This window comes from Nuphar pumila, chromosome 16, assembly GCF_984573655.1.
Source record: "Nuphar pumila chromosome 16, dmNupPumi1.hap1.1, whole genome shotgun sequence".
In the NCBI taxonomy this organism is placed as follows: Eukaryota; Viridiplantae; Streptophyta; class Magnoliopsida; order Nymphaeales; family Nymphaeaceae; genus Nuphar; species Nuphar pumila.
Genome location: NC_143264.1, coordinates 79,043,191 through 79,058,856, shown reverse-complemented (window position 1 = coordinate 79,058,856; position 15,666 = coordinate 79,043,191). Strand labels below are relative to the sequence as shown.

General features: G+C 38.4%; 1 long non-coding RNA gene across 1 annotated transcript; it reads left to right on the top strand.

The window, feature by feature from the left end:
- The first annotated feature begins 1,260 nt into the window (after nucleotides 1–1,260).
- LOC149813753 (uncharacterized) lies at nucleotides 1,261–14,563 on the top strand. Its single transcript, XR_016428336.1, has 2 exons — nucleotides 1,261–1,412; nucleotides 14,281–14,563. It is a non-coding gene; the product is annotated as an uncharacterized LOC149813753 (long non-coding RNA).
- The last annotated feature ends 1,103 nt before the right edge of the window (nucleotides 14,564–15,666 follow it).

Sequence of the window (15,666 nt, the reverse complement as noted above, 5' to 3'; positions counted from 1 at the left end):
TATGTAGGGTTGTAAAAAAATGAAGGCTCAAACCTCATCCGTATAACTTTGAGCATTTAAAATTTATAGGTTTTTAACCAAAATTCCATAGCTCAAGCTGGACCCGGCAACCCACGTATTATTCGGATCTCAATTGGGTCAACTGAACAAATTTCGGGGTGGTATATTCAGGTTCATGACCGGGTCAAATATCGGACATGATCCGACTCATTGAGAGCCCCTAGTGGCCGTGGAATGAAGCGTGGGGGTGCATAAATTTCATTCGCTGCTCACGGTGCAGTAGAATCTCGACGGTAGAAGTTGTGTTGGGGTTGTCCAGACAAGCTACGTGTAAGAATCGTAGCTCACAGAGGATACATCCAGTACCCTCGGTAGGCCCTTAAAAAATCAAGTAACCTAAATGCCCCTACTATCTCCGTAAATGCCTGAACGACCCCACAAAAAATCAGTGCCCGCATGCGTGGTTTAAGTTGGTCGAGTTCAGTCTTGATGAGAGTGATGCAAGAAAGTGAGACTCAAGAGCCTGGCCAAATTTTTGACTGTCAATTTTCAGGCGATCAGCTGGGTCTCATAAGAAGTGTTTAAATGGCACGGATCCGATCCAAAGATAAATATTCATGGAGATACGTGCAATTCAAGAATTTTGATCCGAAAAATAGATAAATCTTGGCCTAATTGGAAGGCTAAGATTTGCTCTTGATATCCTCAAATTTTCATTATGAAAACTTAGTTTTGGAAAGCTGAATCTTCCTTTTTTTTATAGGTAAACTGGGTTTTAGCGGACCCTTACCACTCTAAACATTACTAAATCTATTGGACTTGACAGTCTATGCCACACACACACACACCAGCGGACTCAAAACGTGAGTAGGGACATATATGTTATTCTTGGATAACCTCAGGAGAAATCTGTCGTTCCACCTGTTTCCTCATCCCATCCCTCCGTTGTAGGGATGGCAGTGGACCGGGGGGCAATGGGGCCGACTCGCCCCGTTTGGACCGTGGATGAAGGACATGAAACGAGGATGGAGGGAGGGGGTGGGGGAGGTTAAAATCCATCACCGTGCGGGGATGGAGGTTTGGATTTTGAGACGGGGCGGGGGGCTGAGACCTTGTCCCCCGCCCCCGCCCCGGTCCACTGCCATCCCTACTCCGTTGGTTCGTATATCCAGCGAAAAATCACAAAAATGCCACATTGCCACCTTCCTTTTGATCCCGTCGCTCTCCCTTCCACGCTCTGCTCGCAGGAACCAGAACCGAAGTTGGGGAATGGGGGATGTTTTGGAAGAAATTAATCGGGTTCGGGCTCTCTGACGGAGAAGAAACGAGCAGTTGGCGACGTTGATGATAGGGGGTCTGAACTCCTCGACCCGCAATTCTCTGCCGATGATGTTGAGATTCTTCTCGTAGAGGTTGGGTTTTTCTTTTAGTTTCTGTTGCTTCTTTAATTGGTTCCTGTATATTTCTTGCGAGTATTGAAGGTTTAGGTTCTTTTTGTTTGGATGGATTATGGTGGTCTTTGGTTTTGGGATTTTGTTGGAATGTTGTAAGAAGTGTTGGATATGTGTGTGTGTGTGTGTTTTGTTTCTTTACGTTTTAAGGCTTCTGATGTCGTAGGCCACGCTATCCGTTCATATGAACAAATCCGAAGATTACACAAAACACCAAACGATATAGAGGCAACCAAATAAAACCATAGCAAGAGTCACAAAAGAAAACGACACACCAAGATTTACCTGAAAAACCCCTCAAGACGAAGGAAAAACCACGGGGTAAATCCGACCCACTATGTAATCAACCAATCAACAAGTACATCGACTTTTTCTTAGAGAGCAACATGAGAAACATACTTATCTCGGTCAAGAATCGAAACCAAGATTAAAAACCACAAAAAAAAGTACCAAGGAGGCCCGGAGACATGACTGCCCTTCTCCCTTCTTCTTCCCTCTCTTCTCTTTTCTTCGTCTCTACGTTCTCTCACTTTTTTCTTTCTTTCTCTTTCTTTTTGTCAATGCACATAACCCCAAGAGAGCCCCACGTTCTCTCTTTCTTTCCCTTCACAATAGGGAAAGTAGGAGGACGTGAGGTGAGAGGGGACTTCCTCCCCACCTCTTTCCTATTGGGTCAAGGCTCCTTGTGGGGCCAGCTTACCCAACAATCTCCCCCTCTGGCCACACGAGAGGGACTCCGCCATGCTAGTGGATCATGCCCAAAACCAAACTGCTCAAGTACCAGTCATCCCCACCAAGCTCTTAGCACCTGTCGGGCTTCTTCTTTGGTAGGGCTTTAGTGATCATATCTTAAGGATTCTTCTCAGTATGAATCTTTTCCAACTGCAACAACTTCTCTAGAACATCTTGTATCCAATGATATCCAACATCGCCAAGTGTATAACACTGGCTATCACTATGCATCACATAGGTTTTTTTTGAGACATGTCCCGGAAAAACTTCTTCCTCCACAACATCTCTTTGCATGCTTCAGTCACCACAATGTCAACCTCCATTGTGGACAATGCAACACACTTTTTCAATCTAGACTGCCATGACACAACTCCCCTTGCCAAAGTAAAAACATAACCGGAAACAAACTTCCTACAATCCATATCTCTTGCCATATCTGCGTCTCTATATCCCACTATCTCTGACTTGGAGTCTCCAAAACACAAGCAATAATTTGAAGTAACCCTGATACACCTAAGGATCCACTTCACTGCAGCCCAATGCTCTCTACCTGGATTAGACAAATACCTGCTAACCACACCAACTGCATAAGCCAAATATGGGTGTGTGCATACCATAACATACATTAGGCTTCCTACTGCGGAAATCTATAGTACTTGCTTCATGCTATTTTGCTCATCTATACTAGATGAACACTGCTCACTGCTTAGCTTGAAGTGCTTCTTGTCCTTGTCACGAGTGATTCTCATGCCCAATATTTGTTATTTTGTCTCCATGTTCTTCTTTTCAAAGAACTTTCTCATGTCTTCTTTTAGACTGTCAATCATGTTGATATTCTGCCCAATAATCAATATATCATCTACATATCTACATATAATAGAAGAAGAATAATCTGTTGTTGATCTTTGGTACCCATAACCCATCATAAATGAATCAAACTTTTTGTTCCACTATCGCGGGGCCTATTTCAACCTATACAAACTTTTCTTCAGTCTGCAAACCAAGTGTTCCTTCCATGTAGTTTTAAAATCTTCTTGTTGAGCCATGTAGATTTTGTCCTCCAAATCACCATGAAGGAACGTTGTCTTGACATCTAGCTACTCTAACTCTAAATCAAGACTTGCAACCAAGCGCAATATCACCCAAATTGCTTACATCTTAACAACAAGAAAAAAGATCTCATCAAAATCAATTCATTTTTTCAATGTGTAGCCTTTCACCACTAATATGGCTTTGTACCTCACTTGCCCTTGGCCTTCACTCTTCAACTTGTAAATCCACCTGTTTTGCAATATCTTTTTACATTTTGGTAACTCCACCAAGTCATGGGTATGATTCTTATGTAAAAAATTCATCTCTTTTTGCATAACCAGCATCTACTCATTCTTATGAGTGCCAACCTGCACTTTTGCAAAACTTTTTGGTTCACCACTATCAGTAAACATAATATATTCATGAGAAAGATATCTAGTAGAAGGAATACAACCTCTTTTACCTCTCCCATATTGATCCTCGCCCTCGGATGGATCCACATGATGTGTACGCTCCCCCTCCAACTCATATACATGATCAACCTGATCATCCATGGGAATGTCATCGAGTTGTTCCTCTTGTCCAATCCCTTCCTCAACATCTTCTTCAACTTCTTCTTGTGCACTTTGTTGCACTGGGTGTTGCTCTGCTGGAGGCATAGAGATATCACCTGCAATTTTTTTAGGCTTTTCAGACTTTTCAAAGTCTTCAATTGTCTTATCCTCTCTAAACAGCACATTATAACTCCTGTGCATGGTGTCTATCTTGGGATCCCAAAGCTTGCATCCAAACTCCTTATTTGCATAGCCAATAAGCACATGTGGCACTACTTTATCATCTAGTTTAGATCTCAAATCTTTAAGTACATTCATGAATGCCTTGCAGCCAAAAACACGAAGATGATCGTAAGACACATCCTTTCCCGACCAAACCCTCTGAGGAATATCTCCCTCTAAAGGCACAAAAAGAGACCAGTTAATCAAGTACATTGTTGTTCGCATGGCTTCACCCCAAAAATACTATAACAACTTGGAACTGGAGAGCATACTCCTTATTCTCTCGACAATTGTCTTGTTCATCCTCTTTGTAACTCCAATATGTTGTGGAGTGTAGGGAGTAGTCTTCTCATGTCGGATCCTATGTTTCATGCAATACTTTTTCAATGACCAAGCCTTGTATTCACCACCATTGTCTGTACGCAACTGTTTCAAACACTTTCTTGTTTCACACTCAACTACAACATGAAAAACTTTGACAATACTGCTAACTTCACTCTTACTTTTCATAACATATCCCACACTTACTTTCCTACATGCATCATATATGAAAGTAACAAAATAAGAAGCACCACCCTTGGATTTCACATTAATGGGACCACATACATCAAAATAAACAAGGTCTAAAATATCAGTGACTTTTTTAGGGCGATTCTTATAAAAAGAAACCCTATATTGCTTACCAACTAGACAATGATTAAATGAATTCAAATGCATTCCTTTCAAGTTTTCAACCCAAGAAGGAGATTTTTCTTCACAAACAAATCCATCCCCTTCTCGCTCATATGTCCCAACTGCCTATGCCATAAATATGACAAATTAGCATCAACCATAGCGTTTACCTCAGCCTTGGTGATTTGTGTCTTCATGCCATAAAGTGTGCCTCTAGCAATCGCAAGCAGTGTTGTAAGTATTGTTACTTTTGGGTTTTGCGATACGATACACACTCGTATCGCGATACGAGTGTGTATCATACTCATATCGGGTGTATCGTACGATACACCTCTATATCATGTTGTATCATATAATACATGGCATATAGTACGATACACCTTCGATGCACTTTAAATAGGCTGAAAGTTACTTTTTTATTTTGAGTTTTAAATACTTTTTGAGGGTCGGTTCTCCATTTGTCTAGAGGCTATTAGAAGTGCATTTCCACTGTTTTTTACCCTAAGAAGTGGGTTAAGATAAAAAAAAGTGCATTTCCTCCAACAAAGTTAGATCCACGAAAATTAAAGATTTATATCAAAGTAGAAATCATGCTTCACACTCCTCCAACAAAGATGGCATCCAATGATCCGGCATGACAATAGGGCACTCAAGTAATGAGTAAAAACCAATTGATGAATCTGTAATGGTGGTTCTATATGATTGTCATTGGTAATTGTAAGGTAATTTTGATCACCATGTATGGGTGCTATTAGTTATGAAGTGCATATTCACATTCCTTGTAGCTTAATGTTGCACTCTTAGTTATCACCAGAGGATTTGCCAACTTAAAATCAGTAGAGCTGATAATAATTACATCAACATTAACATACACAATCTACATCAACATGGTCATAACATGCCTATAGCAATATTAAACATTTTAACACAATGATAACATTAAGCAATCAACATAAACATGAATCAAACACAATCAAGAAGAATGATTTTAAGTGATGACTTGTGCAAATGCATACCTAAACATTGGAAGACAATTTATAGTCCAACCAATCGACCTTCGAATCTAGATTTAAGCTTAGGAACATAGATGCGTTCCCAAGGGCTACCAGTATGTCTAATGCCTTCATGCGCATGAGACCAGTAATTTGACCATTATTCAACATTTCTTTTAATACAACATTATATTTCGATGCTAGTTTGTGGAGGGATTCATCGTTGATGGTTTGCACATACATAGAAAAGCTGCGTAGCATGTCCACGATTTGATCATCACTGCGAATTTTGCTTTTTGCTTGACTTGATTGCTTCATGGAGGTTGATGACATGCTAGGTGGTGGACTACTCATGGGTGTCTCATCACCTCAAGCTTGTGATGATGAATTTATTTCCTCTACAACCTGTTCGATGGGAGGTGGTGGTGGTGGTTGTTCTGATTGGATGGTCTTATAGTTGCATGTAGCAGTTGATTCCCCATAAATCTCCCCAACATGTTCATAATATCTACATTTTTCAGGCTTTTGATAATTCTTCCATGTTGGGTTTTTTCTCACACATTCAATCAATATTTCACTATCGGCCACATGCATCTTCATTTTTGAGTCCCATCCAAACCCATAAGTGTTCAATATTTGATTCATTACTGTTAAGTTGAGCCTTCCACGCTTCAATTTGTTCTTGATTTTTTTCAATGTGAATTTAACCTCAAACTTCTCCTTCATTTGACTTTCCAGCACCTTCTTTGCTCTGGATTTCAAACCCCGAAACATTTCATTGCAGCTATTCTAGACTGATCTAACATGCAGTCAAATAAATAGTCTACTTGGGGTGTACTCTATTGCATTTTTTCAGCCTGGCTAGCATGCACTTCTTGTACTTCACTCATTATAACATTTCCCACATTGAATCCAATTCAGGATGCCTTTACTAAATCCAAAGCAAAATCAAAGAGTTTCAAAGATATAAAGAAATTTAGTTAATAACATGTGAATACCTACATCGCAATATACTTATTAAAGGCATCATGTTTGCATACACATCTAAAACCAGTGTGTCAAATATTCATTAATATGGAATAGTAGGAAAGAAACAAGTTATAAAGCCCTTTTCACACATGAATGTCATCCAAAAAAGGGTAAGCTAAATACAAGATTGCTTTAAATTAGATGGATGCCTTGGAAATTGCCAAAATCATTTTTTGCAAAAATTTAGATTCACAAGGAAAAAATGTTGAGTCAGATATTCTATTCCTACTAATCCTATAAAAACTAGATGAAAGATTTCTTGATGTTCAAGCACATGTGGTATATTTTGAATATTTCTTTTTTTTTCCACAGTTTTCCTATGTTTCAATCCAAAAACTTATATCAGAACCATATCCCGACAAAAGCAATAAATCCTTTTACCTGTATCCCTCCTCATTTGCACTTTACATTAACTTATCACTTAGTTGTCAAAGGCGCTAGGCAGAGCATAGGCGATGAGCCCCTAAAAAGACTTGGCGGGGCCTAGGCGGTACCCCAAATAAAAAAATATTAAAAAACATACAAAATATTTAAACAAACTACTAAAATTAATAACAAACATGTATACAACATAAAATCAATCAACAATAAGTAATAGACAAATAATATGTTGTCGAACACTGTGAAACAATTATATTACATAAAAACAGTCAAATAGATAACTCATACTCTTATAGATTATATATGAATTAAGTACACCGATATGTATATATATAATATAAACACAAAATATTATAAATTTATAATATATGCTTATAATATGTTAATATATATAATTATATAATTTACAAAACACACACACACACACACACACACATATATATATATATATATATATATATATATATATATATATATATATATATATATATGTGTGTGTGTGTGTGTGTGTGTGTGTGTGTGTGCATCAGACCGAGAGACATCGACTAAGCTGCCTAGGCTCCGCCTTTGACAACTAAGCGGAGGGGTGAAAGGAGGAGAAAGGAAAAAAAAAAGGTAAAAAAGAAAAAGAAAAAGAAAAAGAAAACAAGAGAATAAAAAAAAGAAAGCTTTTGGGGCAGGAGAAAGAAGAAGAAAAAGAAAAAAAAGAGACAAAAAAGTAACAACTATGTTCCTGCGGTTTAGGCATGGACAGCCTAGGCACTGACTAGGTAAAAAAAACAGGACCCTACTGCTTAGACCCATAAGCCTAGGCGGTGGCCCTATGCCTAGCCAGCCTAGGCACAACTTTTGACAACTAAGACTTATCATGTAAAGTTAAGGATATCAGAGGAAGATCTAATTCTTTTTCATAAAACCTCTCGTTTCCTAAACCTAGGATTTACAATAGGTTCATATTGACCATGTCACATATAAAGTAAGAGCTTGAAGGAAAATCACAAATCACACTCTTGATGCTTGAACTTTTCTAATCAAAAGCTACAATAATAATATTGAATCATCTTAATATCACAATATCGCCTTGAAAATGGCTGGCGTATTAAACAATGTACAAATGGTCGTTGAGTTGCTAGCTAGTGGGATTCCAGGGTCAGCAAAATTGGGCCAGATAATTTGGAGACTGCTTATATCTAAAGACTGGTAGTAATTTTTGTCTTTTAGAGATTTATTCAATTCACTCTTTCCACATCAATTTTTTACAAGGTTTATCCCCATATATCTAGAGGATGCCTAAATGGGGCCCTGAAGCTTCCTTTCTCTTGGAGACTGAGAACATTATGTTTGTACAAATAACCACCCTTACGGTTTCCAGTAGTGTTGAGATACTGTGTCGCAATCTGTTTTTTTTTTTCCAAAGAGTATGTTGACAAGTTTTTTTCTTGGTATGTGTGTGCGTGCGTGTACAGTTGGGTGGTGTCTGTGAAATTGTCTACGAAGAGACAATACATAAACAAGCATAAAAACCTTATAAAAGAAGTGCACGAAAGCACTCTCACAACACTTGAACAAAATACACAAAAAGTGTATAAATAATAAACATGCAATAATGCATGTATTTCAATATATAAAAGCAAATGCTTGAGACTCTCAAGCTTATCCTACAACAAGGGGGAACACCCCTATTTATACAAGAAAGAAGAGGGCAAGAGGGGGCTCCCCAAAGGAGTCGTTGGGGAGCTCCCAACGGTCACAATTGTGACCGTTGGGGGCTCCCCAACGACTCTATTGGGGAGACCCCCAATGCCCCTTTTTGAATGTGCAAAAAGGCAAAAATAAAAGAAAAAAAGAATTACAAAAAATAAAAAGAAAAGGGAAAAAAAGTACAACATATTCCAAATGGGATATGCGCAAAATGTGGAAAGACAAAAATACCCTTATCGGGTAAAAAGAGAAAAATGTATAAATATATATACTTATGTATAGAGATACGTATACATATAATATATGTATACGTATCTCTATGTATATAAGTATATATATTTATACTTACAATAATGCTTTTGTGTATACATTTTAACACCCCCCCTCAAACTTACGGTGTGATAACCGCAAGTTTGTCAAGGAGGAAATGAAATCTAGGCGAACAAAGAGCTTTTGTGAAGAAGTCCGCAAGTTGATATTCAGACGTCACGTATGGTAAATCAATGACCTTCTTCAAGTATTCTTCCCTGACATAATGGCAGTCCATCTCAATATGCTTTGTTCGCTCATGAAAGGTGTGGTTTTTGGCAATATAGATTGCACTTTTATTGTCGCAGCACAACTTAGTTGGTTCTCTGATATGCACTCCCATATCTTCCAAGAGGCGTCGAATCCATACAATTTCCATGGTAGTGGATGCCATGGCTCTGTATTCGGCTTCAGTGGATGATAAGGATACCTTCTGTTGCTTCTTACATCACCACGAGATCAACGATTCTCCTAAGAAAATACAAAAACCAGTGGTGGAGTGACGGTTACTAGGGTCACCTCCCCAATCTGAGTCAGTATAAGCAAGCAATTTTAATTCAGAAGAAGAAGATAGGAATACTCCCTTATTCACCGTTCCCTTTAAATATCTGATGATGCGAAGCACAGCACTCATATGAACGGTTGTAGGAGCATGCTGAAATTGGCTGGCGATGTGTATAGCATGTGACAAATCGGGTCGAGTAATGCTAAGATACATTAAAGAACCTACCAACTGCCTGTAAGGAGTAGGATCCGTTAGAGGAACACCGTCGTCAATCTTCATTTTTGCTCCCACAACTTCAGGAGTTTCGCATACTTTGTCATCAGAAATCCCTGATCTGTCAATAATCTCACAAGCAAGCTTAGACTGAGATAGAAAATAACCACGTTGCGAATAAGCAACCTCAATTCCAAGAAAATATGTCAGAAAACCCAAGTCTGACATCTCAAATTTTGAAGTCAAGACGGACTTAATACCCTTGACTCCTTGAACATCATCACCTGTAATTAACATGTTATCAACATATAGTAACAATATTACAATCCCTGCCTTAGATTTTCTAGTAAATAGAGCAGTGTTAGTATAACAGGAGGAGAAACCATTTTCCAGCATTACACTGGTAAATCTGTCATACCAAGCTTTGGGGGCCTGTTTCAAACCATAAAGGGCCTTTCGAAGATGAAGAACTTTATCTTTAGGGATCTCCATGCCTGGTGGAGCATCCATATACACTTCTTCGTTAAGATCACCATTTAAAAAAGCATTTTTTACATCCATTTGAAAAATATTCAATTTTTAATAGATGCAATAGTGATAAGACACATAACTGTAACCATTCGGGCTACAGGAGCAAAAGTTTCTTCATAATCAATTCCATACTCTTGCTCATATCCTTTTGCAACTAAGCGAGCTTTATACCTTTCAAGGGATCCGTCACTCTTAGTTTTAACCTTAAAAACCCATCGACAACCTATAGTTTTCTTTCCTATGGGTAGAGTTTCGAAATCCCAAGTTTCATCCCTTTTAAGAGCATTAAGTTCATTTTGCATAGCTTCTTGCCATTCTATACATTTTTTAGCTTCTTCAAAATTTCTAGGTTCAAAATAAGAATGAATGGCACTAAGACAAGCCCTATATCGGGGTGAAAAGGAATCAAAGGAGACAAAACGAGTTGGAGGTCTCCTATTCCTCTCAGATCTACGGTGATCGAGAACAGGAAAAAGTTCACTATATTGATCAATAGCACTTCTAAAGGTGTCTTGGTTTCTACGTGAGTATGTTATTGGATCACTTGAAATCCTGCCTTCTTGTTGGTTATGCTCTTCGACATTACCCTCAATGTCCTCATCATGGTTTGATGATACATCATCATCACTAGATATATCATCATTACTAGACAATAAGTCAAAAAGGAAGGAATAATCAAAATTTTCTTGTTGCGAAACATTTTTTTCAAATCCACTTTCATTTTCCAAAAAAGTTACATTTCTAGAGACATATAACTTATCTTCTCGAAGATCATAACACCGAAATCCCTTTTGAGTTTCAGAATAGCCAAGAAAAGCGCAGGGGATAGCCTTGGGAGAGAGTTTGTCATTCTTATCCGTAAGTATGAAACACTTACACCCGAAGACTCGTAACCTATTATAATCTGGTTCAAGTTTATATAAAATCTCAAAAGGGGATATTTTTCCTAATAATCTAGAAGGCAAACGATTTATCAGATAAACAGAAGCAAGAGCAGCTTCAGCCCAAAAATTTTTTGGTATGTTCTGGGAAATAAAAAGGGTTCTAGTGGTCTCAATAATATGTCTATGTTTTCTTTCGGCCAACCCATTCTGTTGGGGGGTTTTAGGACAAGATCTTTGGTGAATGATTCCTTGATCTTCAAGATATATTTTAAATTGGTTGGAGAGATATTCTCCTCCACTTCTAAAAATCTTTATGTTACTATTAAATTGATTCTTGATCATCGAATGGAAAGTTCTAAAGCATGAAAAGACTTCATGTTTGAATTTAAGAAAAAAGATCCATGAATATCTAGAGAAATCATCCACAAAAATAACATAATAAGAAAAACCTCCTTTTGAGACAACAGGTGCCGGTCCCCAAACATCGGAATGAACAATTTCAAAGGGTTTTGATGAGAACATAGTTCTTTGCTCAAAAGGTAAACTTTTCATTTTTCCGAGAATACAGTCATTACAAGAAAAGGAACTTTTACATAGGTCTTTTGCAAAATGTAAGTAAGACAACTTGGTGATATTAGGATGACCAAGTCTTTTGTGCCACATGTTAATATCTTTGTTTCGGGCAACATTACAAAAAGATTTTGGAACTCGAAGAGATTCCATGTAGTATAAATCGCCTTTTCTAAAGCCTTCCCCAATCAATTTCCCGGACAGGCGATCCTGTATTAAACATTTATCACATGAAAATTTAATATCACAACCATGATCCGAGAGTTGAGAAACAGAAAGAAGATTTAAATTAAGTTTAGGTATAAATCTAATTTTTGGAATAAAAAAATCTTGAGTTTCAAAATTACCTATTCCTTTAATTTCAAGAGAAGTTCCATCCGCAGTGGAAACAAAGGATGGAGAAGCATTTTTTGAATAATCGGAAAGTGAAAACATGTTTGGGGACATATGAAAGGATGCACCTGAGTCCAAAAGCCAAGGGACTTTACCTGAAATGGAAGAAGTAGACACGGTGGCACCAGATGTAGCTCCCTTGAGAAGAGGTTGAAGGGCTTCCATTATTTGGTTCAACGAGAGTGACCCACTTGATGATGCCTCTTCCTTTTGTGGTGCGCCGGTTGTGGCCATAGCAAGGAGCTTCTTCCATTTGGGACATACCGGCTTGATATGCCCCGGTTCTTTACAAAAGTGACATATAGTCTTGCTATAGTCCCGCTTCCCTCTTTGTCCACCATCTCCTCCTTGATTTTGGAATTTAAAGTGAGGAGGACGATAGGTCTTTACATTATTTTCGGGTCTTGATACGACATTAACCTCATTATTTTCTTCATAATTACAAGGAACCATAAGAACACTTGGTCCTTGTTTACATAAATTCATACGAGTCTCCTCACCACTTAATTTGGTGAGAACATCTTCAAGAGAGGGAGGAGTAAATGAGGATAGAAGTGATGACCTTATTTGCTCAAATTCCGGTCTCAACCCATTCAAAAAATTGAAGAAACGATCTTCTTCAAGTTGCTTGTGGCGGAGTTCAATTGCCTCTCCACTCCATTTTGGTTCAAGCATAGAGAGCTCATCCCAAATAGAGGAAAGATCGGCAAAATATTCCCTAATAAACATTTCACCTTGAGTAAGGGAGAGGGCCTTCTTTTGAAGGTAATACTTATGAGATAGGTCTCTTGATGTATACATCTTCTCGAGATAATGCCAAGCTTCCGATGCCTTTTTTGAATTTGATAATGTTGGCATTAATCTTCGTTTCGACGGATGCGAAGAACCAAGAAAGAATCTTGAAATTCTTCATTTCCCATTCGTCGTGTTTCTTTGAGTATTCTTCAAGAGCTTTGATCCTTTCCTCTCCCTCAAGAATCTTGATTTCACTTCCGTCCATTATGGTTATCTTGGGTTCCGGTTCCGGAATTGTTCCTTGCACATAACCCCACAATCCTTTTCCTTTTATGTGGGCCTCCATATTCCCGGCCCAAATATGATAGTTGGACCCATTCAACTTGAAGCCAAGGGCAAAGTGAGACTCTTTCTCACCCATTAAGACGTAGAGAGAAGAAGAAAAAAGACGTACCAATACGATGTTTCAACTTCTTCTTAGCACAAGATCCTTCTAAAATATTTGAGAAGCAAGATCCACCACTTCAATCTCAAAAAAATCCGAAGGCACGGTTTTCGAGGCACTCGAACAAAGGCGGATCTCACGATCTCCAATCACCAACCGAGCTCTGATACCATGTGAAATTGTCTACGAAGAGACAATACATAAACAAGCATAAAAACCTTATAAAAGAAGTGCACGAAAGCACTCTCACAACACTTGAACAAAATACACAAAAAGTGTATAAATAATAAACATGCAATAATGCATGTATTTCAATATATAAAAGCAAATGCTTGAGACTCTCAAGCTTATCCTACAACAAGGGGGAACACCCCTATTTATACAAGAAAGAAGAGGGCAAGAGGGGGCTCCCCAAAGGAGTCGTTGGGGAGCTCCCAACGGTCACAATTGTGACCGTTGGGGGCTCCCCAACGACTCTATTGGGGAGACCCCCAATGCCCCTTTTTGAATGTGCAAAAAGGCAAAAATAAAAGAAAAAAAGAATTACAAAAAATAAAAAGAAAAGGGAAAAAAAGTACAGCATATTCCAAATGGGATATGCGCAAAATGTGGAAAGACAAAAATACCCTTATCGGGTAAAAAGAGAAAAATGTATAAATATATATACTTATATATAGAGATACGTATACATATAATATATGTATACGTATCTCTATGTATATAAGTATATATATTTATACTTACAATAATGCTTTTGTGTATACATTTTAACAGTGTCATATTGGCATATAGACGTCATTTTCAAGAGGCCTTCCATTCAGTCTCACATGACCTTTGTTACTTTTATTTCTTTCCATCTTCTGCATTGCTTTTTTTTTGGGTTAAAAAACAAATCCTTTGATATACCATTTCCGTTGTGGATTTTGCAGGAAGCAAACATGGTTCGTGATATCCAGGGCTTACTTCCGGTATTTCCGAGCATCTCAGCTCAAGTCTTCCTGAGGTGCTCAATTGTTTAACTTCACGGGTAACGGTGCACCTAGTGCAAGACTGCTCATTGAATTATTCCACATTTGATAAAAAAAACTATATTTCTTCTTGTGTATAGAGTTCTTTCTGAGATGTCTAGGACCATGCCCATATGGTCTGAAGGTTGCTGTATCAATTGTATTGTAAATGTAAATTTGCAGTGACAAAATTTCTCAGCTTTCGGCACTCTCTCTCTCTCTCATTATTATGGAGATGACCTTTTTTGTTACATAAAAACTGTTTGTATCACGGTCAAATGAGATAGCTAGATGGTTAGGTTGCAGTATCATAACGGAGGGGTCTTGGGTTCAAATCCCACAGAAGGCACTGTATGTATCACAGGAGAAATTAGCCACAGTTTCTGGTTATTGTTGTAAAAACATTCGACAGAGGAACAAGATTTTATTGAAGAATTGCAGTTACCAGGCCATCGCTGCAAGAGAATGCTACAGTGCCTTGTTACATAGTTTGAGTTGCAGTATGCAATGAATTGTGAATGAGCTGATGCAAGTCAGCAACAGAAGTATCATTACAATGGAAAAGAAAGAGCCTCTGCAAAACTTGGTATCTGTGCACATCCTACAGCCAACCACCACGCCCTCTCTTCGTAAAGCCCCTTCACTTCCCTGGAAGAAAGAGCCATGATCATTCCTTTGGACATGCTTTGAAGCATCTTGGTTGTTTCTGCTGCAAGTTGAGCTGCCCACTTCTACTAAGGCTCCAAGATCTCCCATCTTAATTTCACTCCCCAGCAAAATGGAGTTGGTTGCTCCTTGGATGTTATTGTTTACATATATATTGATAGAACCACAGCTACAGCTCAAACTCTGATGACCCCTGCAGCCTCCATTGATGATCATGGTAGCGCCTTTGCTGCTTCCATTCAGGTTGATTCTGTCATGGCTGAGAGAATGCATATGTTTAAGCTTGAGAATAAGGTCTTGGATGCTCTGCTGCACTTCCTTTTCTGCTCTTGTGGCTTCCATCTCTCTCTCTCTCTCTCTCTCTCAATGACTTAACGTAAAGAGGCCCTCCTTTAGAATAACTTCTCTGAGGGTTTCATTCATATGGAATCAAAGAATATTGCGTTCCAGTAATAACACCAGAATTCCAAAATCATCTGGCATTTTTAACACATTTCTTTAGCTGTAAGGTACCTTACTCCCTTACTTCAGAATGCAAGGAGTTTTACCTTACAATGAGGCAGGCCCATTAAGCGACCCGGTTATCAGTGAGGGTTTTCCTTGGTCATAAAAAAATCAGAGAGAGAGAGAGAGAGAGAGAGA